Source organism: Heliangelus exortis, chromosome 22 (genome assembly GCF_036169615.1).
Source record: "Heliangelus exortis chromosome 22, bHelExo1.hap1, whole genome shotgun sequence".
In the NCBI taxonomy this organism is placed as follows: domain Eukaryota; kingdom Metazoa; phylum Chordata; class Aves; order Apodiformes; family Trochilidae; genus Heliangelus; species Heliangelus exortis.
The window spans coordinates 6,178,699-6,197,499 of record NC_092443.1 but is presented as its reverse complement, the minus strand read 5'-3'; the positions used below and the strand labels follow the sequence as shown (position 1 = coordinate 6,197,499).

Genomic DNA, 18,801 nt, shown 5'->3' with positions numbered 1-18,801 from the left:
GCTGAGGAGTGAAGTGAGGTCTCCTTCCAGTGAACCTGGAATAAGCAAACAGTGCTGGGTTGACAAGTGTTTCAGGAGGACTCCAGCACCCTATTGATAAAACCCCTTCTGGGAGGACAGGCAGCATAGGCTACTTATGCTAGGACCTATAGCACGGAGTGAGTTTTATGGAAGAACTCTTGACCCCTTCAAAAGGGCATAACATGAGAGCAAAAACAACACCACTGCAGCAGTCTGAGCACTTTCCTGTAAGAGCAAGAACTTCCCACCGGCTCAGCTGGGGAAGAATGAATCCCATTCAGGGACGGAGGCTCGTACCATGGAGGCCTGCCACCAGACACCCCTTCCTGATGCTAATCCTATTCTTCTGCTGCGGATCAAGTAATTTTTGTGTGAGTATTTTTCCTTGGCTAAAGAAAAAAGATATTTAACCACAACAAACTTGCTGCCAGCGTATGTCAATCTTAGCTTCTTGAGTCTATATTATAAGCACCAGCTACCAATTTCTGACTGTCATTTACTTTTTACTGCAGAGGTACCTCCCACATTGACACAGATCTCCTGGCAGTGCCGGCGCTTTGCCATTCTCCTGAAAGCAAGCATGTGCAGTCCTCCAAGACATAAAAGAAACTTAATTAGGTTCAGTGCTAGAAGGCACTGACAACAATGTTTTAAATATTCTCTTGCAACACTCGTTTTGAGTGCAGGAAAATTTTCCTCCCAAAGAAATTCTTTCATTAGTTTGGAGAGCAGAGAAATACATCCTTGTAAGATTTAAACCTTGCTTGGTTACCAGCCTGTCCCTGCCCCAAACACTTAAAAACTCCTCCACATCCAGGTCATTCAAGCATCTTAATGAAGGACAGAGAGGGACAGTGATCCCATTGCATCCTGTTACACCAGTGAAGAAAGGCAAGAGCACCATGAATTCTTACCCAGCAAACCTTTGAAATCTGCTTTTAAAAATATTTTGTTGCAACACTTCCAACAAGCCATATGTTTTACATTTTGTTATTTTGTTTTCCTTAGATTAAGTGGAGGCTGGTACAAACTGACTGATAGCCTGGACCTGACCTTCCACAGCAGAAAACAACAGCCCCAAATGTGGATTTATTGCCCTGGTATCAGCCCCTCAGCTACCACCACCCACCAGTGAGTCCTCATGCTCAGCCTCAGACAGCTGCATAGGAGTTGGCCATTTCTGGGGTGCCTGACCATAACCAGCAAAGTCCAGCAGCTTCCACATACGGCTGTTCCAAGGAGTAGGGGATGTTCCACCCACACGGGCACTGCACAGGGACAGGGAATACAAGTGGCTCAAACTCCTTGCAAGCTCCCACAATGACCTGCATCTCATCAGACACTTCTGGTCATTACCAGCTTGATTGAACCATTGCTGAGAAGTGCAATCACCGTTGCAAATCCTTGAAAATATCATGGGTTTTTTTTTTCCATCAACCATTTCCTCCACAATTCTGCTTTGAATTGTTTCATGAAAATTTCTCAGTTTTTAATACCTCTTTGATACCTAACCTCCTGCTTAGTAGCTCATAGTTTGAAAATGCTGCACTGCAGCAAAGCTCATCATGAAAAAAGAAAAACACAGCTCTAATACTGCCATTGACTTTTTGATGAGGCTCCGGCTGCTTCTCCCCATTTCTGGTAATGATCTAGAAAAGATAAAGAGCAAGCTGGTTCCAGTCAGGTTAGATATAGCTGGGAGCACTGAAAACAGTGAGGACACAAAACAAAAGTTGGAACTAAGGTGTCAGGAGCAGAGCTTCTGGAAGTTTGTCCCTGTAAAAGGCCTCCCTTACCACTCTTGTCTTGGGGGGGGCATCCTGGGAGCCCAGCCCAGCCTGGTGGCAGAGGAATGACTTGATTCAGCTCCAGCCAAAGAACAGGATACGATAAGTACACAACAATCATGGAAGAAAGGGAAGCAATACGAGGCTGGGAAAGTTTATACTGCAAAAACCTGGTTATTACCAAGAAAAAGAGTTATCTGCAGCTCAGTTTAATTCCCAGGATTACATTCTCCTGAATTTCAATTTATCTTTCAGAACTGTCTAGGGTTCTCTCCTTTTTCCCCATTACCCTTGGGCAGCTTCTTATTTTGATAATGAAACATCATCTTAGTCCGAAGTTCCCTGTGAGATACTCCAGAATTTCTCTCTGTCTTCATATTTCTATTCCTTGTTGACTGGCAAACTTATGCACTATTATAAAGAGGATGGAAACAACACTGACCATGGAGACAGAAAAGTAGGAATGGGGTGAGGGGAGCAAGGAGCAAAGTTGATTTTTAGAGCAGTTCAGGTGATTACAGTCTTTATTCTGACTTTGCAAGCTCAAGGCAGCCACATCACTTTACAACACCTGCACACCCTGAACAGCCCAGGTTCAGAAGACACTTTCTAAGGGTGACAGCAAAAGAGAAAAAAATTAAAATGGACTTTGCCAGAGGCGTCTGAGTGAATAGTAACTCATATCAGGGCTTCTGATGCTGTGTGACTTCTGGTGATGTATTTACCTATTCTTCACCACATAGATGCACTTCAAACCAGCACTGTGATTAGAAGTTATGCTCTCCTCACACAGGAGCTGTTACAGTTAATTGGATGATTACATTCCATCTTTGCCATTGTTTCTGCAGTATAGATTCCCATTTGCATGAGGACTCATTCACCTGGTTGCATTACTAAATCTAAGAACTAGTGGATTAGTTATTAATGAATTGAGAAAATGCATTAGAAAACATTCCCATTATCAGCTCAACAGAGTGGAAAGGGAGCCCAGGGCAGCACATCCTCACAGGACATGGGACAAGAAGGTGCAGCCACCCCTCAGCTGACAGCAGAGGTGGGGTTTGCCCATGGACCCATCCGGGTCCCACCAAGGGTTTCAGTTTTCCCAGCGCTTGCCCATGGTTCCCCAGTTGCCAGGCACCACCCCATGGCAGCCCAAACTCCTTCCTGTTGCCAAGAAAAACAGCGTTTCACCAACTTTCTGAATTTTGTTTTATTTTTGCTCTGAGTGTCCTCAGCACACTCATTAGTTCAAGTCTTAGAATGAGCTGAAAATGAGTTACAGATGGGCACTGAGTGCAACAGAATGCTACTATTTATTCAAGACCCTTTATGTACATGTCTCTTGCCCAAAATGCAAAACATAACAAGAGCTGGCAAGAGACAGACAGTCTCCACTAAAATGGACAGTCTCCATTAAAAAATGGAATTAAAAATACATTAACAGAATTAAGTACACTACTTATATCTGATTTTTAGAAAAACAGTCTTGAATGGGAAGATGCCAAGTGCAGAAACAAATCAACCAGGAGAGCAGCTGGGTTTGCAACACAAAGCATCATCTCAGTGATGCATCCTTGCTTTCCTCAGCCCACCCTTCTAGTCCCTGCAGCTCCATACTCCCCACAGGCAGTGGTGAATTGTGCCTCTCTATGCATCAGCACACCCCTGGTATTGTCACCTCCCCAGGAACGTTTCTGGGTTCCAGCACTGGTGGCATGGCCATCATTTTTCTCTAAAGCAAGGCAGAGGCAAACCAACACACCAAGACAGTTGTGGGTTTTGTTGCACATTCAAATGTAAACAAACAAAGCTTCCATCACTGAGAGGCCTGAATGTGGTACCCATGGTAAGTGAACAGAACCATCCCAAGGAGGCATCCTCTAGAGATGCTGCTTCTGACTGTCCCTTCATGTCCTAATGTTTCAAATGACTTTTGAAGAATTCGAAGGGTTTTCTTCATTCTGTGGCCATGTCTTGATCACAAGGTAATTTTTTTTTTTAAGGTATACCTAGAATAAATTGTTCCTGTTATCAAAGGATAGATGTGGCCAAAGATTTCTAGATCCAACAGACTCTCAACAGTTGGCATCAGGATTTAAAGAACTCTAACCAAGGTGAGAGTCAGGGTGAAGCACATGAACTCAGGTAAATTCATGTAGCAGTCTTGTGTATAGAGAGTAAATACACAAGATTCTGTATTATGCAGCTGCAGACACTGAAGTGTAGATAGCAGCCTAGCAAATAGATATTGCAGCTTGTCTTTTCCATGACACTGTGTTAAATACATTATTGCTTCATCATCACTTGCGGTTTGTTTTGGCAAGCCCACAACATCACATTTCTCAAAGTCCTCTGTACCTTAATAAATCCAAGCACACTTGGAACAGAGAAGGGAAGAAACTGGATGTATTGTGCACAACTGGTAACAGTTTCCTGCCACGCCTGATTAACAGAGTAAAAACAAAACAGCTTGTGTTGGAAGAGGTCCCATCCAAGGTATAGGTTGTGTAAACCGCCCTTAAGGAAAAGAGGGGAAAGGATGCTTGCTTTGGGGAGTTGTTGTTGGTTTCGTTTAAGGTTTATTTTACTTTTTTTTTTTCAACAGTTTGATTTTACTACAAGGGAGGAGAGGAAGGAATCCTGCCAAGCAGGACTGGGACACTGCTACTACCTTTCCTGCCAGCACAACTATTTTGCATTGTGCCTTGTACACCTTGAACATGTAAAGGTAATACACAAGTAATGAAAGAAGGAAAGTAGAACTCTATTCTGTTTCTAGACATGATGGACACATAACCTCGTGCTATTTCTGTCACACTCCAGAAGATTTCCTTATTGCCCTTCCTTTAGCACATTTCAGAATGGAGCTGAATCTGCAGTGCAGAGCAGTACGAAGCAGGAGAGTTTGAGACATTCCCACAGATTGTTTCAGCTTGGGAAGATACTGCTTAGTGATCACATCAGCTCAAAATATCAGGAGCTGAACTGTAGGAGGGAGAACAGTGTTGTAGTCATGTGCATAAAGTTTTATAAAGTCTTCAACGTATGTGCCTTGTCAGAATTAACAATAATTTAAGGTGCTTATTATTCCTCCAGGCATGGAACTCATAAATATTACTCAGTGCTATTTGTCATTGGCTTCTCTGTCACGCATAAAGCAAAATTAAATACTTATCTCTATATCATTAACGTATTAAACATTAGGATTTATGGGGCTTGAGATCTTTCTTGCTCTGAGAACATTAACTTCCTGATGAAAGATCTAAATGCAAATAGAAGGAACGCCAAAATACCCTGGAACATAATTAAGGATACTGAGGTGCAACGAAGCCCCAGGCACATGAATGCAGAGATTTCTTATTTCCACTTCCATGGTGGGCAGGTTTCCTTCCTTCCTTTCACATTTCTACCCACTGCTCCAAAGTGCCACACTGTATCTTTATTAGTTGTCAGGTGAAGAAAATGTAAGAGCATTTTTACATGGATTACCAGAAAAAGTGTTCCTGGCTTAAAATATATCCTTGCTATCTGTACTGGGAAATAGCAATTCAGTAATGTCTAGAAGATTTTAAAAAATCATAGATGACTTTCCCTATGAAGAAAAATTCCTTTGGTAGCTTTACTTGCTTTGTTGTCATTATTGCTACAGAGGGGTTCCTGCAAACACACACTGAATAGGGACAACTTTTAGAGAGGTCCCTAATTCTGCAGCGTAATAGAAATGTTTTCTGTACTGTTGTCCATTCAGTGCAGAATAACCAGCAGATACTCAACCTCTTCCCATCTCAGCAAACACATATCTAATGTAAAAATTTGAGACTTAACTGATGAAACAATTAAATAAAATTAGAGAAGTATCTTCCAGTTAGTAACATTCTGTCAAAAAAAAAAACACAGGAAGGTTGTCTCTGACAAGATAAAAGGAAATAAAAGTTCCCAATATTTTGGAACACTGGGAGCTAATAAATATCTTTCAGAAGTTTAGTTTACTTTCTTACTTCTTTTTTATGTCTTTATTTTTTTAGTTTACTTTCTCCTGTAAATTCCTACCTGAAGAATGCTATTTTGACAGTAAAAAAAACTTTACACCCTGGTGATGCCTCTCTATGGACATAAATTTGCTGCTTCACCACCAGAGACCTCACAGTGTCACAGGAGGTTTTAGGAGCAGGCTTTGTCACCCTTCCTGAGACATCTGACAGCCATGAAGCCATTATTCTTGTCCTCTCTATGGCCAAGGCCCAGACACTTCCCAACATCAAATTTGGTGATCTGTTTTAATACATAAATTGAAGTTATTTGCACTATAGCATCTTGTATCTCACCCTAAGGATGAAGATATTTTTACAGAAGCCATTTTCTACTCTACCTTGTTGTATTTCATTTAAATATCCTTGATGATATACTCCACCCTTTGCTTATGAGACTTTCTCACAGCCCAGCAAAGTTTTCTGCCAGCCCAAGGTTTGCCATTATTCATTCCTTCCATCATTCCTGCTTTTACAATCCTAGGTAATACCTCTCCCACTTACGTGTAGGCTGTAACATCTCATTTCTGAGGCCAACTAACTTCTGCCACTTTTTTTTTCATTTCTCATGTGGTCCATTTTTATTTGTTTTGATTCTTGCTAAAATTTGTAACACTTTCCATTTAAATACAATTAAGTAATTGTATTAATCACTCTGAAAACAATAAACTTAGTAAGTTCAAAATTCACACTAATTGTTGAAAAACCTGAGCTGATCCTCCCCCCTGATAATAAGAGGCAGAGAACAGTGATGAAGGTGTCACTGTCACTGTTCACCCTGTGCACCACTTCCTGTCATGCCAGAAGGCTTTTTCCACCCCTGTTCATCTACATTTACTTGTCAATATTGCATTCAGTCAGGACTAGGTCTCTATAACCAAAACATGCCAGGGACCAGAGTTGCATCTCTCCATTTGAACATCAGCTTCCTCCATGGCCCAACACACCACTCGCAGGGAGGACTTGCATCAATTAGTGGTAAAATAGCCACGAGTATCTTAGTGGTAAGATACCAAAACAGACATGCTAGATCTGTGCAAAGGACTGCCAAAACTTTGTGTTGCCCTCCATCAGTAAGCTGTGACCAGTTCTCACCCAGCATAAACCACTCCACAGGTGGATTCTGTCTTGGTAAAAGCCCCTTTTGCAGAGGTCACTACGCAGCCTTAGGAGCTGGTTCATCAGACTGGCACAGGGGCTCAAAAATGTTTCCCATGTATGGATTTAAAGTATGCTGGCTCTGACCTCAATACAGTGATTGTTCCCACATACCTCACCTCTCTCAACTCTCTCCAGATTACTTCACCCCTGTGTTTTGGACAACAGAGAGCACTGCAAACGCTGGACCCCCAGACGAAGCTGCACTGCTGCTGCCAGCCTGACATGTGACAGGAGTGTCCCAAGGCTGCACTCACCTCCTTGTGATCAGCAAAATGCCTCTCTGAAAACCTCATTCTCATCTGTGGAGTTTCTGCAGATCAATTTATTGACAAGCCAGATTATCCTCCTTGTCCAGGCTTTGGTTTTAGGTGCACAAGATGAGGACTGATTTTTTGAGGAAGACAAGACATAGCTGGCAGTGGACTTCAGCTCTGGCTGGCCAAAAACTGTGGCCTAATTTTCTAGGATTATGTAAAACTGCCATCTGTTCTGTGGTTACTTGTACTGTGCATAAACGAAGGATTCTTATTATATATTAATAACTAAAAGAACAGTGGTACATTCATGACTAGAACCACCGACCTTTTTAAAAACCAAAGTATCTTCAAAAACTAAAGAACCTGTTACTTGTTTGGAGATTGCTTTATAAAATCCAGCAACATGATTTTCACTATACCAGTCTTCTCTTTTAAAGAGGTCTTTTCTCATTCCCTGCATTACGGATGTTTAATTGAAAGGTTACACACAGGGTCATCAACAAGGCTCACAATGCCTCTAGCCTTACAATACACTTCACTTCAAAGGGATTGGCTGCATTCCTGAGTCTTGTACCAATAAGCACTAATAACACTGAAAAATGAAAACTGAAACAGATGTCTCCAATAGCATTGATTCTTATTAGCTGTTCACAGCTATTCTTACACCTCTAGGCATAAAGAGGCAGGCTGTGTGCGGGGTGTGTGGCTGCCGAGGGCTGCGGTAATGCCGCTGGAATGCTCCCCTGTGCTGCTGCTCACTGCATTCTTGACAGACTGTCTCCTTTATAATCTTAAGAAAACTTCTTTAAAATGTCATTTTAAAATGCATCAAATATGCAAACTCCTACTCAATAAGGATGGGATTTGACAGTAACACATATTTCTTAAAAACAACCGTGAAAAAAGTGATCGAATGTACATTAGAGAGACTGAGCTGAGCAGCACATTTATCTGTGCTTTGCTACAGATCCTAAACCTGTTCTGGCCACCCAGAAAGAGCTCAGGGCAGCTCTGTGGCAAGGAAAAGGAAGAATGGTGATCAATAGTTAAAAAAAAAAGTGTTGTGCATGCTACTATGCTGTAGATACCCTAAGCAGACAAGTAATAGATATCAATTCATATTTTCTTCTGAGAGGGATACTATGTTTCTCCTGTGGAACTGATAATGAAAAAGCAGTGCTGCTCTAAAAGTATCAGCTATGTAATGTCCTAGATTATGCCAAAATTGTGTGATATAGCCACAGTGTGGAAGAAAAAGGAGTCTGGTGTGATATGCCTGCAGAAATTTCATTCGTGTTGAGAAGGTTTCCAAACAAGGTGTAGCTCCTGACTGTCTGTCTTGGCCAACAACTGTCCATCTCAACCACTGTATCTTCTTGAAGGTACATCTCTGCTCACTGTCCAGTTCATTATGTTAATTTAGGGCAGCCAAAAAACCCAGCAGCTCTTCCCCAGAACGCATAATCTGACATGAGGACATTCAGTGCTCTCAGGTTGGGGTGCCGTGCTCTGACACTGATGGAGATTTCCTCTCTGCAACCTCTCTCCTCAGCAGTGCATTCCTCCCTCAGATGAAGAATGCTATCACACATACCCTGTAACCAGACCAACTGTAAAAGTCACTTCAGGAATATTAAGAATGGGCTGGCAATGCCTGCACAGGTCTGCAGGGATTGTTCAGCTTGCTCGAGGGGAGCTGTTCACAGCATTTATCGTACACTGCACCACGCAGAACACATAATTCGACTCTTCAGAGAATACCCCTGAAGGGAAACATCATTCAAATGGTAGAAAAAGGAGGAGACCTTTTCCATGGAAGCTGTGCACCAGTGACAGGCTCAGATATATCAAAACAATCAACGACATTTCTGCAAGAATTTTCCTTGTGCTTGATATGCACTTTTGTGAGGATAAAGGAAAGGGATGTCCATCTGCAGCTACAAATACATCATATCTACATTTCAATTGTCAAAAGTTCTTTTTATCTTCAGGTGGCAAAAAAGGCTTCGTGGTGGTAGGTGTCCATAGCATCATGACCTCATTTTTCCTGCAGGTTTTACTGGTGGCTTCCAGTCCCATCCACAGAAACATAACTGCCTCTCAGCTGAGTCCAACTGAGAATTCACTGCTCAGAGATGTAGAAAATCAATGTTCTGCATGAGCTGGGGTCAGAAATGAGTTCTGAAATCTCACATGGCTACCAGCTCCCCTCTGCTTCAGATCAGCTTAGTGCAGTTGTTAAGGACAGTCCAGCCAGCTCTGGAACACAGTGAACACCACCAGCTGATTCTCCCTGTTGCCTTTAAGCTGCCAGTCCAAAATATTTTCTGTCAGTAAAGGCTACACAATGAGGTAGATCCAGATGCTTCATCCAGATGATGCATAATATTCAGGAAATACAAATACACATCTGTTACTTAAAAAGCAGTAATAAAAGCAGACTTTCTTATTAATAAATAAAGAATAATTTTCCCCTGGCTAATGTAAAGGTTGCTGGTGCAGGTAGCATCAAGATTCTTGATATTAGAGTGATCCACTCCCCACAGCACTGACTGAAGTTCATATAGGTTTCCACAAGCCCTAATCTTGCTGTTGCTACCTCCAAAGCAGTGCTGTGATAAAAATTAAATTAGCAGAGGAGAGAGCCATGTTGGCTGAACAGACCCAGACAGATATTTATTGAGTCCACCTGAATCCGTTTGTAAATAACAAGTGGAGTATCACTCAGCTCCTTGGATGGAGCTCAAGGTAGACAGACAGATTTAGGATTTAACTCAAAGTAAGAAAACTGGCAGTGACTTGTAAAACATCTCTGTGGGTTCTTGGCTTCAGCCATCCTCACTTGTGTCTGTGAAATCCATTCTATGAGCTCTGGAACAACTATATTTAATTTGCAGTGAGGGAAACACCTTGGTTTGTTTTACATTCACATGCCTGTTTAATTGGACTTGTGCTTATTTAATGTCACTGCTGCAGAAGTAGCTTTTATGAGGCACAAAAGAAATATAATGAAAATTATTCACAAGCCCAACTTCTGACTAGTAAAACCAAGAGTTTAATGTAAGAGACAAAGTCCCCATCTGGTACTTCTCTTTGAAAAGAACAGCCCACATGAAGGATTTATTGTGACATTACAATGCTTGATGTCAAATAATCTAGCCAGAGGAACAATATTGCCCTAAAGAGAGCCATCAGGCCCTGTGTGACATGGGTATTTGAAAGGATTAACTACACTTAAATCAATATGGGCAATGAAAACAGAAATAACCAATCTCTCAGCCGCTCAATTATTTAGAAGCGTCTTTAGTCCCCACAGAATGGAATTAAACGCTTGCTTAAGAGGACTGACAATTAAATCTATTTCTTTAGCTTTAAGATAAGGAGATGTGATCCTTGATTGTGGTATGGCATGAAGTGATATTTCATGGAGTGGAACATGCAAAAGGAGCCATCAGGATGCCAAGCGGGGAAGGGTTTTGCCATGGGAGGGCCTGGCCACTCCTTGGCCAACACGACTGCAGTCACTGTGCACGCACCTCCTGTGCCAGGCAACACCACATCTCCTTCCCTAGGGCTCAGTGTCCTGCACCCTGTGCCTGTCAGACTGTGGCAGTGCCTGTGCCAGGGGATGGCAGCAGGTCCCACAGCTCTGGTCAGGATGGGATGATGGCAGCCACCAGCCCATCTCCAAACCTGCTGTGCACACGCGGTGAGGTCTTCATAAAAGACTGAGTCCAGATACACTTTTTTAGCTGCCCCTTGTCCTTCCTGGTGCTCCATTTTAAAAAGAATCAAATGCAAGGTTTAAAATTCACAGAACAAGGTTTAAAATCCACAGAACACTACTAACTGTTATTTCAGGTGAAAATGTAAATGTAAGATCATTTTACTGAAGCAGGGTGACAACTTCCCAGTTATCTGAGTTTGACAAGTTAGTCTGACCTATCCCAATATTTTTCATAAGATTTTGTTTAAGATGCTTTGCAGAGCAATCACTCTGACCTTTCATGATGATACTATCCCTCCTGAGGTATTTGATCATCTCAAATGCAATGAAGAAATTCGTGGTGTGGAAAATTTTAATAAGAAGTTTCATTTTCAGATGATAAAAAGGAGGTAACAGAAGTGGGACGTATGCAAAGCACTGAATGTTATTGCAAATACCCTGGGTGACAGGAAAATATCAGATACCTGTGTGCCTTTCGTTAGAGTTCCTGTCCAGGAAAGCTGGAAGATGTTCTTAAATTAGACACAAGCCAATGTACTAAGAACTCATGAAAAAGAGGGGTGGCAGTTGTCCATCATGAATTTTAGTTTTTCAAAGGTTTCTGTGAGTTGCAAGACAGTCAGAAAGTCTGATTCTGGATGTTTAGGCTACTTAACAACATGTTGAATGCAGAAGCCCTTCTTTGGGCTCTAACTAACATGTGAAACTCATTCTCAATGTGCCATACTGACTTCTTACTGCTGCTGAGCTCAGAGTCACTGGACAAGATCTCAGATCTTCCATCTGTTTTTTGCATTTTTTATCTGCCCATTAAAGTATCACTGTAGTTTAATATATTAATTTCTTTCAGCTAGAAAAAAAGCACAGTCCAGAAGGCTGATATTTTTCAAAGTATTTCTTTAAAACACTTTGTGAAAATGCATTGCAGAAAATCATTACTCATGATTTTTGCCTTGACACTTATAAGCATAATAGCTTGGAGGTACTGTTGATTAATGATTTCTAGTTCCTCTGATGTTCTTGTACTAACTTGTCCACATTACAGAGCCATAGAGTAAGGTGCAAAAAAAAAAAAAAAAAAAAAAAAAAAAAAAAAAAAAAAAAATTACAATTGTCACTTTGTAACCAGAGACTGCAGATTTTATGGCTTGTATGTCCTCTGACAGCTCTGCTTGCAGTTCTCAAGTTCAACACTCTTACTATTGATCAAATGGCTGCGATGCTGCTATATTGAGCCTCATCCCCAGTACATGTCTGCTTTTGTGGACACCCTACTGGTTATTTTCATGCCATTATTTTGCTGATCATCACCAAATGATTTATTTCCTCATCCTCTCCACCAGTACTACACAGGTGTTCACTCTTTATGGCATTTAAATCACTCTCTTTGCCCTCCTTATACATTTCACAACAGTTACCCTATTGCATGGGCACACATCTTTCAGCCACACATGAACCCACCTAGACTGCAGCTTTACTGATGTTGCCATCATTATCAACTACCCTGAAAGAGCTGACAGCCCAGGTACAAGATGATTCACAACAGGTAAAGATCACAAAGATCTGCAGAACATAAGGTAACAATGAGACAGTACTCATCCACACGGGCAGATGTAGTCCCAGCACATCTGCAGCCCAAGCACTTGTCAATACTTTTATAGCTACAGATGCATATTTGACATAGTAGCCTGGGCCTGTAATTGCATATGTGAGAGAGAGAGAGAGAGAGGAAAGAGAGAGAGAGAAAGGAAAGAGAGAGAGATGCAGCCATGGTGCTGCCTGAGGTGAGGGGAAAGCTCTTGTGTGCCCATTCTCAATCTCAGCCCTGGTTTGCAGTAGCAAGTGCAGGTAGCTGGGCAAGAGGTTCTGTCTCTTTTTGCCAGTCCTGTGGAATGAAATTTAAAAAATAAACCTATTGTTTCATGGTGGTCTGTTCTTTATCATATAATTTCAAGGTACTGATTTTCATGCTTGGTAAAATTTGCATTAAACTATAGGTATACTGGTTAGAGGTAGAAAAGGAAAATTTGCTTTGCTTGCAGAACTTAGAATTTCTTAGGAGAGGAAGTATTTTTTTCTAATATGGAATTAATTCTATGAATCCAAATATGGAGCATACTTTCCTCACTTGCCTACTTCTGAAGCACCTGAAGGATATGGATCTTGGGTAACTGTGACACAGTTGGAACACAGAGCATGTGAAGCTGGGAACCTGCTGTTTTTGACAATAATCCTAACGCAACAAGCAGTACTGAGAAGTTCAGGCAGCCCATAACTGAGCTGCCTTACAATCACAGGGACTTGAAAGGGGCTGAACAGCACAAGCTCTGTGGATGATCATCTTCTATCTGCTGTACCAATATTTGCTGTCAGCAGAACTCTTGGAAGCTGTAAACTAAAAGGGAATCTCTCACTCATTTCCTTGGTTTTCATTCTGGCTTCAGCTGCTGATGGACTTGAAGGCTACATTTCAGACACATTGACACTGTGCCACCGGCAAAGGGAGCTCTGTTTTTCTCATATTTTACTTTCTATCCTCTTTTATTCTACAAAAGTTACTTTTACTGCACACTGCATGTAAACACGGTTCCAAACTGGTGGCTGCAACCTAGGAAATATTTGTTCAAAGCTGGTGCCAACCTCCTCCCCTTCCCCCTTTTTGACCTGAAAGCATTTTCTGCTTCTCCTGGTAGGAAGACACAAGTCTCAGCAGGAGAGCTTCTACTAAGCCAAAGAGGAGTCATGCTGTTTGCTTTCAGAACTGACTTCTATCAACTCTGCCCCAGTTGTTTTGACCCAGTCACCTGTGGCTGCTCTTTGACAGGGCTAGTTCATGCCTGCCTCTTGCCACTCAGTACGTGGGAGAACTTGTCTCACTCAGACTTTGCTGTCACAGTGGACTGGTCTGACATGGTTCTTGTCACTCAGATGGTGTAGAGCACAGATCCCTTTAATCCATCTAACAAGAAGTTCTCTTGTTTTCTCTCAGCACGAAAAACTAATTACATAGCACACCATAAGCATATTGCCTCTTGCAGAGATACAAGGAAAGAAAAGACAATGTTTGCACAAGGGTATAAAGAAAATCATCAGACATAAAGTCGGTCACATTTTGCTTCCCTTCAGCTTATTTACCACACCTGAGAAAAGCCAGGGCACAGTTTAAATCAAGCTCAACAGTTAGATCCTCAGCTAGCCCCATATCTCACTGTCAAAACTTCAGCTCTTTACAGCAATCTGATGCAGTATATCCTGGTACATGTTTCGTTTCATAGGCTTTGCTGCAAGCTGCAGTAAATATTGCTCTTTGGCTGTGTGTCCACCTCATTCACAAAATGGTTTAAACCATGGATCACCTTTCAAAGCAGCCACTGATGGTTACCTACAATCACAGCTGCAGACACATCCCAGTATGACCACTATGCCTCTACCAAGGTGAAGCTGTGGCCTTCAGTTCTCCCAGCCAGGTTTCTGCTCTTATTTTTACTTTTATTTTTAAAGTTTCAATAGAAGAGAAATTCAGGCTTTTCCAGAGGAGAAAAAGGAGATGTTTTCACCATGTTAATTAATTTTACTGTTATCTAGTATCACAACACACATGGAACATTACATTTGTATCTACATTTGTGCCCAATTACTAACTGATGGACAGGAAAACAAAATTATGCAAGACAACAATGCTAGTGCTTGTTGCTTGTCTTGGTAATTGAAGATCTGTGTTAAATAAATGGAAAGAGAGCCATGTCTACTTAAGTAGAAAGATGAGGAATGAGCAAGGAGTAAAGTAAGTAGTCTAATCTTCCTAATAGGAAGACCATTAACATTCACAGCATGGGGTTCACTGAGGGAATTTTAGAGTAACTCATTAGAGTTCCCAGCCCAGGAACAAGAGGTCACAGCAGTGGGGAAGGAAGGAGCTGTTAGAACAGTAAGGCTATTCTCTGATGAAGGAATTTGACTTGGACAGTACACTTTGGAAGGAGCATGCTGGATTGGCTTGAAATCAGCATATTACCTTGTGACTATACTGTTAGAATAAACTATTAGCATAACTATAACTAGATAAACAAGAGTGCAAGATCTGAATACTGCCTCTGGTCTTTGCAGCTATCTACCACAAAAGAAAACATTTCAGTGTCTGAGTTACAGAAACCAGAAGGAAAAGATGTCAGGGAACAAGCTGTAAAATGAGAAACATGGATCTAAGCTGTTTAAAAAAGTAGTAGGATCTTTCTGCCTTGTATTTCTCCTATGTTAGAAAGTCAATCAACTAATCACAACGGTATTAATAATTGCTGTTTTCCTATTAAGGAACTTCTGGACAGCACAACTATCAGCTATGGGAGTATTAGAGACTTTTCTGTGGTTGGTTCAGACAAGGTTTTAAATGTAGTGCCAGCAATGGTTATGAGGTATGAACCGTGCTTTCAAACTGGTTTAACTGCTTATCACTTGTGTACAGCAGAGTGATGTTAACAGGGAATGGAAAGCTGTAACTTTCAAGAAAATGAAGATTTGACATTTCCCTGCACTCAGGATGCCTGCAGCAGGTGCACTGCAATGCAATTGCTTCTCAGGCAAGTGAGCAGAACCAGGTCCTGCACAGCACTGTGCATTATCTTTAATGTCACTTCCAAATATCTAAAATTAAATACTTCAGACCTTTCAGTAGTGCTCCTCACCTGCTGGCACACAGTTCTTGTGGTGGCCCATGCCCGCACTGGCTGTGCCCTTGGGGCACGGGGCACCCGCTCAGCTGCAGGCTTGGGGAAGGGGAGCCTGTGGCCAGAAGGCTCTAAGGGGGCTGAACATTCCTCCTGCAAACCCTCAATTCACCTGTTTCTAAGCTGTGCTCCAGCTCCTCCCCCTCGCCAACGCACCCTTTAATCTTACGTATTAGGCAAAGTGGTGGGGATCGGTTTAATCAGCGGAGGGGCTGGGATGCTGCTAGCCCGGGGCTGCCCCAGCTGTGCTGGAGCCGGCGCTGCAGGGGGAGAGGGCGGCCGAGGAGCTTTTCTGCTGGAATCTCCGCAGGTTTCATGCCCATCTTAGATCTGGGAGACTGCTCATCAAAGGCCTGCTAGGTGGCTCTCCTGCTTACAAAATGCTTGTTATATGATTAATTCATTGGAACATAACATATCCAGGAATACTCCTCAGATGTCCCCCTCTGTGTCTCTTCTGCATTAATGTGAAGAAAATCGATGGAGTCTGAAGTAAGCTCTTAATAAATAAAAGATACAGCACGTTGAAGGCAGCAGTGACTTAGCACTTCTCAGTTTGCTTGGATGTGAAGGCAGTTCTGGATGCAGCAAAGCAGCAAAGAGTGTGTGTGCACGTACTGTGAGAGAAAGGAGAGGCACACTTGCCCATTTTACTTAAAAGCAGTGGAAAGTGTATACAGAACACTCCATTGTACTTTCGAATGCATATTGGGGGGTGGGCAGGCTCAAACTAATTCCTATTAGTAGAAGCCAATAGTGCTTATTTCTATATAAAACAAAGTAACTTGAAATTTGATCCTTTTTCAAAATGCAGTTTAACTGTAATAAAGCAACATTTCTGAAGTAATGTTTCTTATGTCTGTCACTATGGCAACCTCCGAGGTGCCAGTATGACAGGAAGCCTGCATTATGAGGCTGCATCCCAAGTGGTTGTATCAGAAGGCGAAGGCAGTATCACATATGCCAAAGAAACAAACACTGTTTAAAAGCTTCTTTTATTGTTTTAAGCCAGTTCACAAAGGTGTTGAACTGGACTTTTCAGCAAACTCAGAAAACAAACTGAAGATTGTCAAACAGCTAACTAAAATTACCTTCTAGAAAGCCTTTCACACTGTACTGCTTCCTTCAGCTATTTGTTTCTGTGACACCAGAGTGATGGTTTGCATCTGTGCTTTGATAACATATTCTAATAATCGCTTCTTGTATATTTGTTCATAAAACAAGAACTTAATGCTTAAATACTTAATATTAAATAGCAAAGATAAAGCAAAAAGCAACCAACCAAACAAAAAAAACCAAACAACCCCCCCCACATTTTCAAGAGGTAATTTCTCAGCTAAAAGTCTTCAGTAATTATCAGAAGCATAGAACAGAGAAATCACATTCTGACTTTCTATTATACTTTTAAGGACACACAGGGAAATGATTACATAGTCTCAAGGTAGATGTTGGTAAACATTTGTGTAAGCAGCCCTGAACTGGGGGGAAAGCACCAGTTTTGTTTTACCACTTCTAACCAAAAACTACTTTTCTTAAAACATCTGCATTGGAAAGTTATTGCAAGTTGAGAGAGGGAAAGAAAAATATTTTCAAAAGAAGCCCTTTTTCTCATGCAGTCTTTGACGATATTTACAAATTATTAAGTATTTTGCTTTTGTGTTACAGAAATTTAAATCCTTTAAGAAACTAGTTCAGGCATTTTGCTGGAAACAAATGTCCTGACCTGCAAATTAATGCCAGTTCTGTAACCAGAGTTCTCAGAAGGATAAACATTTCTTGCATACTTATTGAGAAGGACCTGCCACTCATTCAAGTCCTGCTTCAGAGCCCACTGAAGCAGATAATAGTCTTTCCATTAACCCCCACAAGGTGAAGATCTGACCCATATGCAAGCAGCTGAGAAGCCTGGTCCTGCAGTTGCTAACATTGCTGCTAAGACTTTCATCACGTGAATGCTGCAGAACTCAGCATCCAGAAAGGTCCATCTGTGAGCAGAAAAGGACTCCAAGACCCTGACCCTTGGCCCTTTACTAAGCCAAGACTCCCACTCAGGGCCATTAATGAATAAGGCAGACAAGACCTAGTAAAAGAGCTGGTAATTTTTACTTCTTCACCGAGTAGCACATTTTTGCATAGTTGGGACACACCACTACTTTCTCAGGTGACTGAAAATATTAAAGGTAAAAGCTCAAAGTAATGCAGAAGTGCTCTACAGTTATGGAGATAAGGAGGATACCGAGTCTTTGGTCAACACCAACCAATACATAGATGTTTTTCTGCTTTCCCAGGACTGAGGGCTACAGAAACTGGTTTAGCCTTTTATCTGTTTGCTCTCTGGCATCCAAGTCTGATCTAATTTATATTTCTAACACCAAAGCAGAATCGACGGTGTCAGCAGAGGTCTGAATGAAGCTCAGCCCTGCTATTCTGATCTGACAGTGCTGCAAATGAGGTTAATCAAACACAGTTGTTTTTTCTTCTGAGACTACCAACAACAAAGACAACGAAAGGCATTATTCTTCTTTCCTATGGTTTTCAAGGTAAAATTACACCCTGCTAAACTGGCTTTTGCTAATTAACTTCAAGTTAAGAAAAGATTTACTCTCCAATATATCAGAACTCATCTGTCTTTGCCTTTTACAGGTTATCAATGAGGAGAAACAACCAAAGGTAGTAATGTTAACTACTCCTGGTACAGAAACAACCACTTTCTGCAAATCAATTTTACCCAGTGCTCTGCTCATTTTTTTTCAAGTAATCAGTACAAACTTAAGCCTCAAAGTATACAAAGAAGAAGCAAAAGGAACTTCAACCTTGCTATTTCTACAATGCTGACTGCAACCAGCAATGTTTTCTGAAGGAAGTCTTAGGTGAATTCAGGGAGTTCCAAAATGAATGAGGTGTTGATTAGATTGGCAAATCAAATTGATTGTTTTTATTGCAGCCTAAGATGAGTCTGAATACTCTTATCAGTTCATAGTACAACAAAATGCCCGATTAAAACATTTTATGAAGTTTGCATTTTCAATTAGAAATTAAAGCATCCTCATATCAGTTAAGACAAACCTGTAGCTATTAGATTCTGAGTTAGCT

General features: G+C 41.4%; 1 long non-coding RNA gene across 1 annotated transcript in view; it reads right to left on the bottom strand.

The window, feature by feature from the left end:
- Positions 1 to 18,801, bottom strand: part of LOC139806530 (uncharacterized) — a 59,955-nt gene that overhangs the window by 10,826 nt on the left and 30,328 nt on the right. The gene's annotated exons all lie outside the window — the stretch shown is intronic.